Below are 12,902 nucleotides of genomic sequence, written 5' to 3'. Positions count from 1 at the left end.
CTAATTTTTTTACATTATGCATTGGTTTGTTTTGAAAATATTGGTTTACTAAGTTCTGCAGATCTTCCAAATGTTGACATCCTTCATTATGTAATTTTTAAAAACATATTTGTTATTATCATCACTGATCTCAGAAAAGTCTTTAAATATAGAGACTCTGGCAGTAGTAGACACAAGTTTTCCAAAACTTGAATTCTTGCTTAAAAGCCAAAATTTTATCATTGGCCATAAATATGTCAGTTGTTTTTCTTAAAAGGATAGGCTCACTTTGTTTTCAAGAAAATATTTGCCAAATATCCAGGTCTTAATAATCATAGTTACTCTGTCATTCTTTCAAGTAAAGACATTATTGCATAAGAGACACAATTAGTTCAGCTCACAACTCAAACTATTGTGCAGATGCTTTTCCTCAAGACAATTGTACTTGAGTATACAGCAGAAGCGCTTAATGCATACTTCCATTTTGTCTCACAACATATTAAACAGACCTTTATTCAAAGTTCAATACACAATAAAAATAATTTTTACAACTTCATCATAGACAATCATAAGTAAATCTGGTGGCCCCTTACCCCAGCTGAGAGTATTATGTAGTAGTAGAGAACAAAATGACTTTTAGTATAATTCAGTGCCACTGCCTTGATCTGTGTTGAGGTATAAGCAATTTTACATACCATTGCTTTTGCATCATTAATATAAATGTTAATAGAGTGAAAAAGACAAGGAGCACCTCAATATTCTTATAAAAATAGTTTTGACCCTGTGGACCTCCAAAAGAGTCTTGGGGACCTCAGGGGTTCTGGACCAGATTTTGAAAACCACTCTCCTATCCTATATGATTATTCTGGGCCTGATGAATATTGGCTCATGGGAATGCATTATTTAAAACTGGCTAGTTCTAGGCAAATTAACAAGTTTTGAATTTGGTGTATCTCTATGTGTGCCTATCTATCACATCTTTGAAAGCAATCACTGGCTCCTTAATGGTTCAGGGACTCCACAGAAGTATCTATTCATGTTTTCTCTTGCTTATTTGTTTAGTCATTGGTCAAATGTTATTGAACCCTACCATGTTCCAGGCTCTCTACCTGGGTTATGTACCCTGCTGCAAAGTTTCTCATCTCCTTCCTCATACAAGTCACTAATATTAGATTTCTATAGCTACTGTAACAAATTATTACAAATTCAGTGGATTGAAGCAAAGCAGATTTATTATCCTACAGATCAGAAGTCTGACCTGGGTCTCACTAGGCTAAAATCAGCAGGGATATTTTCCTTTTGGAGGCTCGTGGGGAGAATTTGTTTCTTTGCCTTTTCTAGCTTCTATAGGTCACGTGCATTCCTTGGCTCATGGCCCCTTCCTCCATCTTTAAAACCAGCAATGTTGCATCTCTCTGACCCTTCTTTATCATCACATCTGTCCTGACCACTGTTAGGAAGGCCCTTTGCTTTTAAGGATTCATGTGATTATATTGGGCGTGCCTGGATAATCTGGAATAATCACCCCATCTAAAGATCTGTAACCTTAATCACATCTGCATATTCTTGTTTGCCACCTAAATTAACACCTTCACAAGTTCCTTGGACTAGGATATGGACCTCTTTGGAGGGCCATTATTCTATCTTACTCGCAGTTAAGTGTGCATTAATTGTTTGTTGAAGGAATAAAGGAAGGGTCCAATCCCATTGTTCCTTTAAGACCCAGTTGAGATGCCTCCTCTTCCAGGATTTAGGTGTTAAAGTGCCCACATTCTTCTAAAGCACCTATTGATTGCCTTGTAACTCCTATCCCTCACTCACCTGAGAACTGAATCTTGAATCTTGCTCTTTTCTTTCTACCCTTTCTATGCACTATATATAACACAGTGCATGGCACATAGTATGTGCTCTAGTTTGCTAGTTTTTGAAATGCAGTATACCAGAAACAGAACGGCTTTTAAGAAGGGGAATTTAATAAGTGCTAGTTTACTGTTCTAAGGCTGAGAAAATGTCCCAATTAAAACAAGTCTATAGAAATGTCCAATCTAAGGCATCCAGGGGAATATACCTTGGTTCGAGAAGGCCGATGAAGTTCAGAGTTTCTCTCTCAAGTGAGAAGGCACATGGTGAACACAGTCAGGGCTTCTCTCTCATCTGGAAAGGCATGTGGTGAACACGGCATCATCTGCTAGCTTTCTCTGCTGGCTTCCCTTCACGAAGCTCCCAGGGAGGTGTTTTCCTTCTTCATTTCCAAAGAATACTGGCTGATGGACTCTCTGCTTCTCGTGGCTATGTCATTCTGCTCTCTCTGAATCTATCTCATTCTCCAAAATGTTTCCTCTATTATAGGACTTTAGGAACCAATCAAGACCCACCCAGATGGGTAGAGACACATCTCCCCTAATCTATTTTAAGAACCACTCTTGATTGGGTTACATCTCCAGAGAGATCATCTAATTACAGTTCAAACATACAGTATCGAATAGGGATTATTCTGTCTTTGCGAAATAGGATTTTGATTAGGACGTGGCTTTTCTATGGTCCATATATCCTTTCAAACCAGCACAGTATGTATACAATAAATACTTGATGAATCCATGAGTACATCAGTGAATTACTCTTACAGACACACCTGGGTATATTTTTGCATTTTGTCTGGGGCAAATAAAGAAGTCCATTCTCCATTGAAACAGAGTGGCTTTAATTATAGGAAGTTAAGACGTTGAAAGTCTTTTTGCATACTGTGATGTTTTGGGCAGAAGGGCCTGAGGCATCCTGTAGGTCCCCACTGGTAGAATCCCATGAGCCAGCACTCACTGAGGCTTGGCTATAACTTGGAGGTATTTCACAGCTGGGTTCTCAAGGCATGGCTTAGAGTGGCTTGGAGTTGCCCTGAGTGTCAGAATTGTCTGCTCCACAGAGGGGCAGGTGTGGAGGTAGCTTAGACTGTCCTGCAGTCACATGAAGCAGGGTCCATTTGCTCCTCCTGCCTGCAAGGGTAGCCAGTACAGAGTTCTACTCTGCAGGGGCTTTTTAATTCAACCAAAAATCAGCTTTTCTAAAGATAACATGCATTTCACAGAAGGCCTTTTGTGTGGAGTTATTGGGGTCTCATTAAAAAATAACAGGAGTCCCAGACTGCAGAATAAGCAAAAGGTTTTGCCACTCTAGACACAGCTCCAGTCTTCTACTGCCTACTAGTAGGCCCCTTTATATCAAAATGAATGAGAAACTTAATCCCAGGTACTTTATAAAGAAGACTTTTTTTTTTTTTTTTGGTCGGTTGTGGTTTGCTGTGTGTGTGCTTTTTAAATGGCAGTGTTTAATAATGTTTATATTGCCTTTGACCTTTTACTAGCAGTTGCAGTAAAGTTCCAAGATATGATTTCAAAACTAGTAATTGTGCTGCTCCTCCCCCTATGGGACTACTGACTTCCTATTCCTAGAAGGCATCTCAGCCTTTACCCCTTTACCAACCATCTTTTTCAGGTCTGCTGGATAAGAAAGGACCCCAGTGGGTGGTGCTGATAGTAGTAGTAATAATAGTTAAGATTTCTTGCAGGCTGTCTGCCAGGCCCTGCCCTGTGTGCTTTACTTTTAGGATTTAATCTTCAAAACAACATTATGAGGTAAAAACTGTTATCATTCATCCCAAACTAGAGGGTAAAGTATTTTCCCCAAAATTTGCTCTCAGAAACCTTTTATTTGAGTCTTCATAATGTCTGTCCTATTGTAGGGAAGTCTCTCAAGTACTTTATTTAAACCACAAAGTAGTCCTAATATTTGCCTGTCTGCTGCCACTAACATAGCACAAGCCTTGGCTTAAACAATGGGAATTCATTGGCTTATGTTTTTAGAGGCTGCAAGGCTTGCTTCCTTCTGGGGCAGTAGTATTCTGGCTGGCCAGTAATTCTTGGAGTTCCTTGGCTTTCCGGCCGTATGGTGATGTCCCCCATTTATCCCCCAGGTTTCTTCTGACTTCTGGCGTCCACCTCCTCCCTATGGCTTTCTCTTTACAGGAAAGTTCTCTGTTTATAAAGGATTCTAGTAATCCTGGTTAAGGCCCACTCTCATTCAGTTGAGCCTCACCTTAATTAAAATAACATCTTTGAGAGATCCTATTTACAGTGGGTTCACACTCACAAGAATGTAGATTATGATAAGAACAAGTCTAGATAGCGGTACATTTTTCAATAAGTCATAGCAGATGAGGAAACTGAGATTTGGAAAAGCTAGATAACTTTCCCAAGGTCACACTAGCTAATAATTTGTATGTCCGGAGTTCAAATCCAGACATTTAATCTCACTCCACATCCTCATTCTTAATCCTTAGAGTATTTCTTTTACCTTTAATGTAAGGAGCCACTGATCATTTCCTCCCATCTTATTAAGGTTTCATTCTAAGAGCAGAGATCAGAAAATGGATGTACACTGAGGCCAGAGCTCTACTCTCACAGATAGCACCAGAAGGTCTAGCTCCCTACCAGCCCAAGGGATGCAGACTTTCCTCTGTTTCATCCTTGCAGATGGTCATCCTGCTTCCTGGGTCATTCCTCATGGCTCTGCTTGTGAGGTATTCTCACAATGAGCTTGTATTGTCTTCTCTGGAACTTTCATAGTCTGACAAGAGATCAAAATGCTAACTGGATTTGTCTATTATCTTTCCTTCCTTCTTTCTTCCTTCCTTTATTTCTTTCTTCCTTTCTCCTTTCTTCCTTCTTCCCTCCTTCGCCCCCCTCTGTCTCTCTCTTCTCTCTCTGTGTTGCCTGCCTGCCTTCTTTCCTTTTTTAAATAAACATTTTATTTTAGAATAGTTTTAGATTTACAGAAAAGTTGAGAAAATAGTACAAAGAACTCCTGTATACCCCTCACCTTATTATTAAAATACTTCAGTGTGGTACATTCATTAAATCTAAAAAACCAACATTGTTACATACTACTGACTATACACTCCAGACTTTATCCATATTTCACTAGTTTCCCATAATGTTTTTGTTGTGTTCAGGATCTCATTCAGGATACCACATTGCATTCATCATATGTCCTTAACTGGCATGTTTCCTTAGTCTCATCTGGTGGGTGACAGTTTTTCAGTCTTTCCTTATTTCATGACCCTGACAGTTTTTGAGAAGTACTAGATTAGGATTTCTTTGAATATGCCTCATGGTGAGATGAGGTTATGGAACTTGAGTATGAATTCCACAGAGGGGAAATGCCATTCTCATTGCATCATACTAGGGGTACATGATACCAATATGATTTATCACTGTTGATATAAACCTGCATCACCTGGCTAAGGTACAGTTATTCTTTCCCTCTCCTTTCCATAGTCTGTTTACTGGAAGCAAGTTATTAAGTGCAGGTCATACTCAAGGGAGGGGAGTATGAAATTCTACCTCCTTGAGGAGGGAGGATCTACATAAATTATTTGGAATTCTCCTGTGAGAAAGACTTATCTCTTCTTCAATGTTTATGTATTTACTCATTCAATACCATTTATTTATGTCAGTATGGATTCATGGATTTTCAATTTTTAAGAAACATTTTATCTTGAAATACTTTTAAATTTACAGGACAGCTACGAAAATAATACAAATCTCATACCGAGAACTCCAACATACCCCTGGCTCCCAGGTTCCCAGATCTACCAATTTTAACATTTTGCCACATTACCAAATCTTCCTTCCTCACTCCCCACCCCCCTTCCATGCACCTTTCTATTTGTCAATCCATTTCCAGAACACTTGAGTGTAGATTGTATACCTCACACTCCTTGAACACTTATACTGCCATGCACATTTCGCAAGAATAAAGATTGTTCACTTATGTAACCACCTTACCAGCAGTTATCAAGTTCAAGAAATTTAACACTAATATAAAGCTTATAGTCTATATTCCAATTTTCTCATATGTGCCAATAATGTCCTTTGGAGCCTTTTCTCCTTTTTTGTTAGATCCCATCCAGGATTACATATTGCATTTAATTGTCATTGCCTCTACAGTTGTACTTGTTTTTTTTTTTTTTTAAGTTGTGTGAATTTATATACAACATGAACTTTCTCACCTCAACAACTCCCTAGTTTACCAATCAGAGGGATTAGTCACATTCACAGTGTTGTAGTACCTCTACAACAATAGTACTTTCCCATTTCCCCAAATGAAAATCCTGCACCTATTATGCATGAACTCCCCATCCCCTCCTGCCTGCCCCTTCCTCTACTCTACTTTCTGTCTTTATGAGTTTGCATGTATTTTCTTTAAAAGTTTCTTTGTAGTTACAATAGAGCTTAAATTTAACATCCTATGCTCCTTTTATCTATGGTATGGACAGATGAGTAAAACATATGGATTAAAAATAAATAAGCAATAGAGAGAGCAAATGTTAAAATTTAAAATATACATATTGGGTAGATGGAAATGCTAGTGGTCAATGAGAGGGAGGGGTAAGGGGTATGGTATGTATGAGTTTTTTCTTTTTTCTTTTTATTTTTTTATCTGGAGTGATGCAGATGTTCTAAAAAATGATCATGGTGATGAATATACAACTATGCGATGATATTGTGAGCCACTGATTGTACAGCATGTATGGGATATTTGTATGTTAAGAATTTATGTGCTTGTACATTGTTTTATCAATAAAAATTAAAAAAAAATTTATCATCCTAAATCTATAACAGTCTCATTTGCTTGGATACCAACTGTTCTAGTTTGCAAGCTGCTAGAATGCAATATACCAGAAACAGAGTGGCTTTTGAAAGGGGAATTTATTAAATTGCAAGTTTATTGTTCTAAGGCTGTGAAAATGTTCAAATTAAAGCAAAGATATAAAAATGTGCAATCTAAGCCATCCAGAAAAAGATACCTTAGTTCAAGAAGGCCAATAATATTCAGGGTTTCTCTCTCAACTGGAAAGGCACATCGTGCGATCTGCTAGCTTTCCCTTCAATGGCTTCCCTGGGGCTCTGTCCATTCTGTTGGCACTGTCAGTTTTGGTGGCTCTTGTGGCTCTAAAGCTCTTTTCAAAGTGGTTCCCTTTAAGGGCTCCAGTTAACAACCCACCTTGAATGGGTGGAGACATATCTCCATGGAAACCATCTAATCAAAAGTTACCACCCACAATTGGGTGAGTCACATCTCCATGGAAACAATCAAAAACTCCCATCCAACCATACTGAATGAGGATTAAAGAACTTGTCTTTTCTGGGGTACATAACAGATTCAAACCAGCATACCACCTTAATTTTAATGGTATATACAATCTGTTCCTATATCCCGCTGTCCCTCAACCTTTATGTAGTTCTTGTCACAAACTGAAAATATATACATGATGAATCAAACCCACAGATTTCTCATTGCATTTTATGCATGTGTCTTTTAGATCCTGTCAGAAGTAAAAAGTGAAGTTACAAACTGTACTGACATCTATATTTACCCATGTCATTAACCTTTCCAGAAATCTTTATTTATTCATGTAGCTTTGATTTATTGTCTAGTGACCTTTCCTTTCCATCTGCAGAGCTCTCTTTAGCATCTCTTATAGGGCCAGTCTAGTGGTTATGAACTTCCTGGGCTTTTATTTATCTGCGAATGTCTTAATCTCTCCCTCATTTAAAAAAAATATTTTTATTGAGAAATCTTCACACACATACAGTCCATACAAGATATATGATCATTGGTCTCCCTCATTTTTCCCCCCCCCCCATGGGCAGGCACCAGGAATCGAACCCGGGTCTCTGGCATGGCAGGCGAGAATTCTGCCTGCTGAGCCACCATTGCACCACCCTCCCTCATTTTTGAAAGATGGTTTTGCTGGATAGAAAATTCTTGATTGGCAGTTTTTTTGCTTATAGCACTTGTGTTAGTTTGCAAGCTGCCGGAATATGATATACCAGAACTGGAATGGCTTTTATAAAGGGGACTTTAATAAATTATAAATTTATTGCCCTAAGGAAGGAAAAGTATCCAAATTAAGACACTAGCAAGAGGTTACCTTTACTCAGGGAAGGCCGATTGGTCTGGAACACCTCTGTCTGCTGGGAAGTCATGTGGCTGGCATCTGTTGGTCGCTTCCTCCTGGGCTCTGTTGCTTTCAGCCTTTGTTCCTGTGGGCATTTCTCACTTTGCTTCTCCAGGGCTGGTTTTCATCTCTTGGTTTCCTTTGGCTCTCTGCAGGTTTGGGATTGCTTAACACCTCATGGTGATATCTACTGGGCTCCAAACACCTCCAGACATCCGTGTCTCTGTTTTCCACATGTCTGCGTCTGTGTCAGCTCTGCTGTGAAGTTTCTGTTGGCTCTGAGGCGTCTATCATTTCTCTTATTTCTGTCATTTCTCCAAAATGTTTCCCTTTTAAAGATTCTAGTAATCTAATCAAGAGCTGCTTAGAATGGGTGGAGTCGTATCTCCATCTAATCAAAATTTATACCCGGGTGGTGCAACAGTGGCTCAGCAGGCAGAATTCTTGCTTGCCATGCTGGAAACCTGGGTTTGATTCCTGGTGCCTACCCATGCAAAAAAAAAAAAAAAAGGAGTTAATGCCCACAATTGGGCGTATTGCATCTCCATGGAGATAATCTAATCAAAAGATTCTAACATACGTTATTAAATCAGATTTAAAAGAAACGACTGTCTCCACAAGATTGAATCAGGTTTAAAATGTGGCTTTTCTGGGGTACATAATAGATTCAAACTAGCACAACACTTTTAATATGTCATTTCACTGCCTCTGGGCTCTATAGTTCCAATGAGAAATCAGCACTTAGTCTTATTGAAGATCCCTTGTAAGTGACATGTTGCTTCTCTCTTGAGGCTCTCAGAATTCTCTTTTTATCTTTGGTATTCAACAGTCTGGTTATAACATGTTGCAGAGTAGCCTATTTGGGTTGATCCTGTTCAGAGTTTATTAAATATCTTGGATGTGAATATTCATGTCTTCCATTAAATTGGGGAAGTTTTCAGCCATTATTTCTTTGAATATCATCTAGGATCCTTTCTATTTTTCTTTTCCTTCTGAAATTCCCACAATGTGTATATTGGTTTCCTTGATGGTATGCCACTGGTTCCTCAGGCTCTATTCACATTTTTTTTGTTTCTTCTTTGCCCCTTGCACTGGAAGATTTCAATAGTCTCATCTTCAATTCACTGATTCTTTTTTCTGCCAGCTCCAATCTGCTGTCAAATCCCTCTAGAGAATTTGGAGTTTGTGTGATCTTTAGCTCTTTTTGATTCCTTTTCATAATTTTCATCCCTCTATTGATATTCTCTTTATGTTCATCTATTATTTTCCCAATTTCCTTTGGTTCTTTGTCCATGTTTTCCTTTCACTCTTTGAACACATTTAGGACCATTAAAAAAAAATTGTCTGATATGTCTCAGGATTGGTCCTCCTCATTGATTGTTTCTGGTACTTTAAATTCTCCTTAGCCTTAGCCAGTTTCCTGTTTCTTTGCATGTTTTGTAATCTTTGTTAAAAACTGGACATTTTGCTATTTTAATGTATTATGGAAATTTAAACTCGGAGGCCTCTTTTTCTTAAGTTTATATGCAGCTAGTTTCATGATAGAATTTTCTTTGAATGAATGCCAGGAGTTATACACACACACACACACACACACACACACACACTCGCACACATGCACACATGCACACATGCACACACGCAATATAGAAAGTACCTTTCCCAGTCTTTAAAGATTGACTTATGTGCATGCTCTCCTTTAGATCTTATCCATATAATAAATTTAGGTAATCACTAGGCCAAAGTGTAGGGGCCTCCCTGATCCTTTCTATGCATGTCTTGAATTGGACATGCAGATGGCCCTAGGAATTCCTTGATTTGTAGAGATAGGAATGTCATCTCTTCCCCAGGAAACAATGTCCTCACAGTGCTGGTTAATAACTACATGATCTACAGTCAGCCATCTCTTGTCCCAGGCAGCCACAACTAGAATCTCTCCAACAGTGTTGGGAGAGCTCTGTGACTTGCTTTCCACATGCCAGGCAAGTTCTGAGACAACAAGCTTGTAATAAGTGTCCTGATTTATTCCCTCAGTCCAGCACCAGAGGGATTGGGCCAGACATAACATACTCCCAATGTGCCCATGAGGGTTACTTTGCTTCCTGTAGAACAGGATCAGGGATTTACATTGGGGAATGCAGGCCAGGTCTACACTGAGCCTGGGATGGAGGAGGTGCCAGTAGTAGGAGATACTACCGCTTTTAAGTTACCTTTTTCTTAATTCAGTGCTCTTAATTGCAGTCCTTTAACTGCAGTTTCTGAAGCTTTTAGAAAAATGGTCCTACTAGTTCTCACTGGTTGTTCAAACTGCGGGGGTGGGAGGTGCAGATAGAGCCCTGAACTTTTCACTCTACCATCTTGATCTGGGCCATGGATATTTATTTTATACTTACTTTATAGTGTTACAAGATCTTCCAGTTCATATGGTAGTTTCCCTTTCCCATTTCTACAAGGATCTGTGCTTGCTTTTATTGGAGAATGGATTAAAAACTGAGACCTGTCTGCTGGGATATGCTTGTTGCTGTTGAGGTGTCAGTATTTCTCAGTCTTCTTAGTAGATGGAGTTAGGAAATATATGTAGCATAGCTGCCCATGTTACACACATACCTGTTATTATTTCTGTGTATATTCATCTGTATCTATGGTTAAAATTTTCTTTTTTGAGACTTTATATTTAACTTTTGTAACAATGTGATTATGATTTGCTGCTTTTTACCATTCTTTTTGTGAAAAAAAAGTGTGAAAATGGAGACCCTGACACAAACGAGACAGAGCTCAACCTTCTTCTTGTCAGAACTCCTCATTCTTAGAGGAAGAGATCCTAAGAGGTTTTACTGAGATCCAAAGAGGGTAAGGAGCCAGTTAGTGGAACAGTCAGGAGTGGAGTCTGGCTTTTTGAAATGGAATTTCTTTTATTTCTACTCTATCCCATGTCTCTTGAAGACTGGTCAATATTCTTGGCTTTGTATTCAATTCTGGTATTACTTCCTAGGATGCATTAAGCAGATTTAGATTGCAGTGTTAGAAATTGTCTTGTACAGATATTACCAGGTTCACAGAAGTCTGCCAGAGTGCCACTAATAAGAGATTTTGCTCTCCTGCAATGCATCTTAGGTCTATGACTTGAAAATGAAGCTCTGATAGCCAGATATTGGTTAGTGAATCCTCACAAATGATTGTAATGATTATCCTACCCTGATTTACTTTTTATTACTATCATTGAAAACATCTTTTTCCTCTGGTGAAGGAAATATAGGGCCTCTTTAGTTAAGATATGATAGGTGCTTTATGTATATACCTGCTTTCTAGAAATGGGATATAAAGAAATGAAAGAATCTGCTTAATGTCATTCAAGGAATTGATGAAAGAGTAAAAAGTAAAAGCAAAACTACAACACCCAAGACCCCTCTTTAACAGGCCAACCACATAGCTCCTTTCTTTTAAATTGCTTTTGGCGCCTTGTAAAGCAAAGAAAGAACACTTGAGTATTCCTCTTCAGAGGCTCTCTGAGGCTATAGGACAGTTATCAAATGCCTTCAAACCTTTCATTCTCTGTTACTTTTGAGGAGTGTGTGTTTATACTTGGTACATCACTTATTGTCAACATGCCACAGTAAAATCTCTTTTCTATTATTTTCCATTTTCACCTTACCATTCAAAAGCCTTAGCGTTTTATTTTTCTTGCAGTACATTATGAACACCAAAGACTTTTAGTGGAAACAAATGGTAACAGCTGTTTTTCACATACCAAATAATAGAACTATGAACTTAACCTTGAGATGATACATCGAAATTTTTCCAGGTGTGGAAATGACTTGAATAGAAAAGCTTGTTTAGAGTAATTAAATCCATACAGACTTACATTCAGCTTCTTGCTGTCAACTTCATTCAGAAAGAGACTGAGCTTCTATAGTCTTTTTTTATTTGAGTGTTCCCTTCTCAGGATCTTTTTTTTCCCTATTTAAAATAGTGTATGCTCACACACGCGCGCGTGCACACACACACACATACACACACCCTTAAGTCCCATCTCCCTTTCCTGGTTTATTTTTCTTCGTAACACTTGTCACCATCTAACATATTGTGTAGTTTACTTATTTAGCATTTTAATGGTCTTTCTCCAGACTAGAATATAAGTTCAGGAGAGGTCAGGGATTTGTCTGCTTTGTTCACTATTATATCTCCAGACCTAGAATAATATATGGCATAGAGTCGGCACTGAATAAATAGTTCTGAATGAATAATATAAAAGTTGCAAGTTGTAATAAGATTTGTCCCTTTATTTAAACACAAATACAAATAGTTGTATTTGTTTTATAGGGTTATTTTATATTATAGAGGAAATTAAATCATATTTGTTAAAATGGGAATTTATCTATTCATGAAAAATCTCGTACTTTATGCTAGAAATGTGTACAGTTCCTTGGAAGTTATGTACTTATTCCAGTAATGCAATGCCATTATCACATGCAAGGAATTTTGAAACTATGCTTAATACCACACAAAAAATTGAGTTAAAACTCAACTCTGAGCTCCTTTAAAAGGGAGGGGCTGAAAGCAAAAATTTTAACAGTTGTAAGGTGAATTACCTTCACAGTCACTCAAGTAAATCTTTAACCCTAAGGTGCATTAGCCAGTTTGATTCCTTATTCTATTCACTAGATTTAGCAGAAAATTACTTTTTGTTTTTATAAAAATAGACATCTATCCTCAAGTGACTAATATTTTCAAATACAGAGAATATTCAAAAGAATATGGTGCAGAATGCAAGATCCGTCGTTTGAAGGTGTGTCAGCATTCATTTGGAAATATAGAGACTGGTCCTTTTAAAAAAATCATATTGCTTTATAAGTATACTATTTTAATTTTAAATGTCCTGTTTCTGAAGCAGTTATGCTTTTATCCT

At 38.0% G+C, this 12,902-nt stretch overlaps 1 protein-coding gene across 2 annotated transcripts in view; it reads left to right on the top strand.

Moving 5' to 3' along the window:
• SCFD2 (sec1 family domain containing 2) overlaps positions 1 to 12,902 on the top strand; it is a 475,629-nt gene that overhangs the window by 172,441 nt on the left and 290,286 nt on the right. The gene's annotated exons all lie outside the window — the stretch shown is intronic.

Source organism: Tamandua tetradactyla, chromosome 19, assembly GCF_023851605.1.
Source record: "Tamandua tetradactyla isolate mTamTet1 chromosome 19, mTamTet1.pri, whole genome shotgun sequence".
Classification (NCBI taxonomy): Eukaryota; Metazoa; Chordata; class Mammalia; order Pilosa; family Myrmecophagidae; genus Tamandua; species Tamandua tetradactyla.
This window is presented reverse-complemented; position numbering and strand designations above follow the sequence as displayed.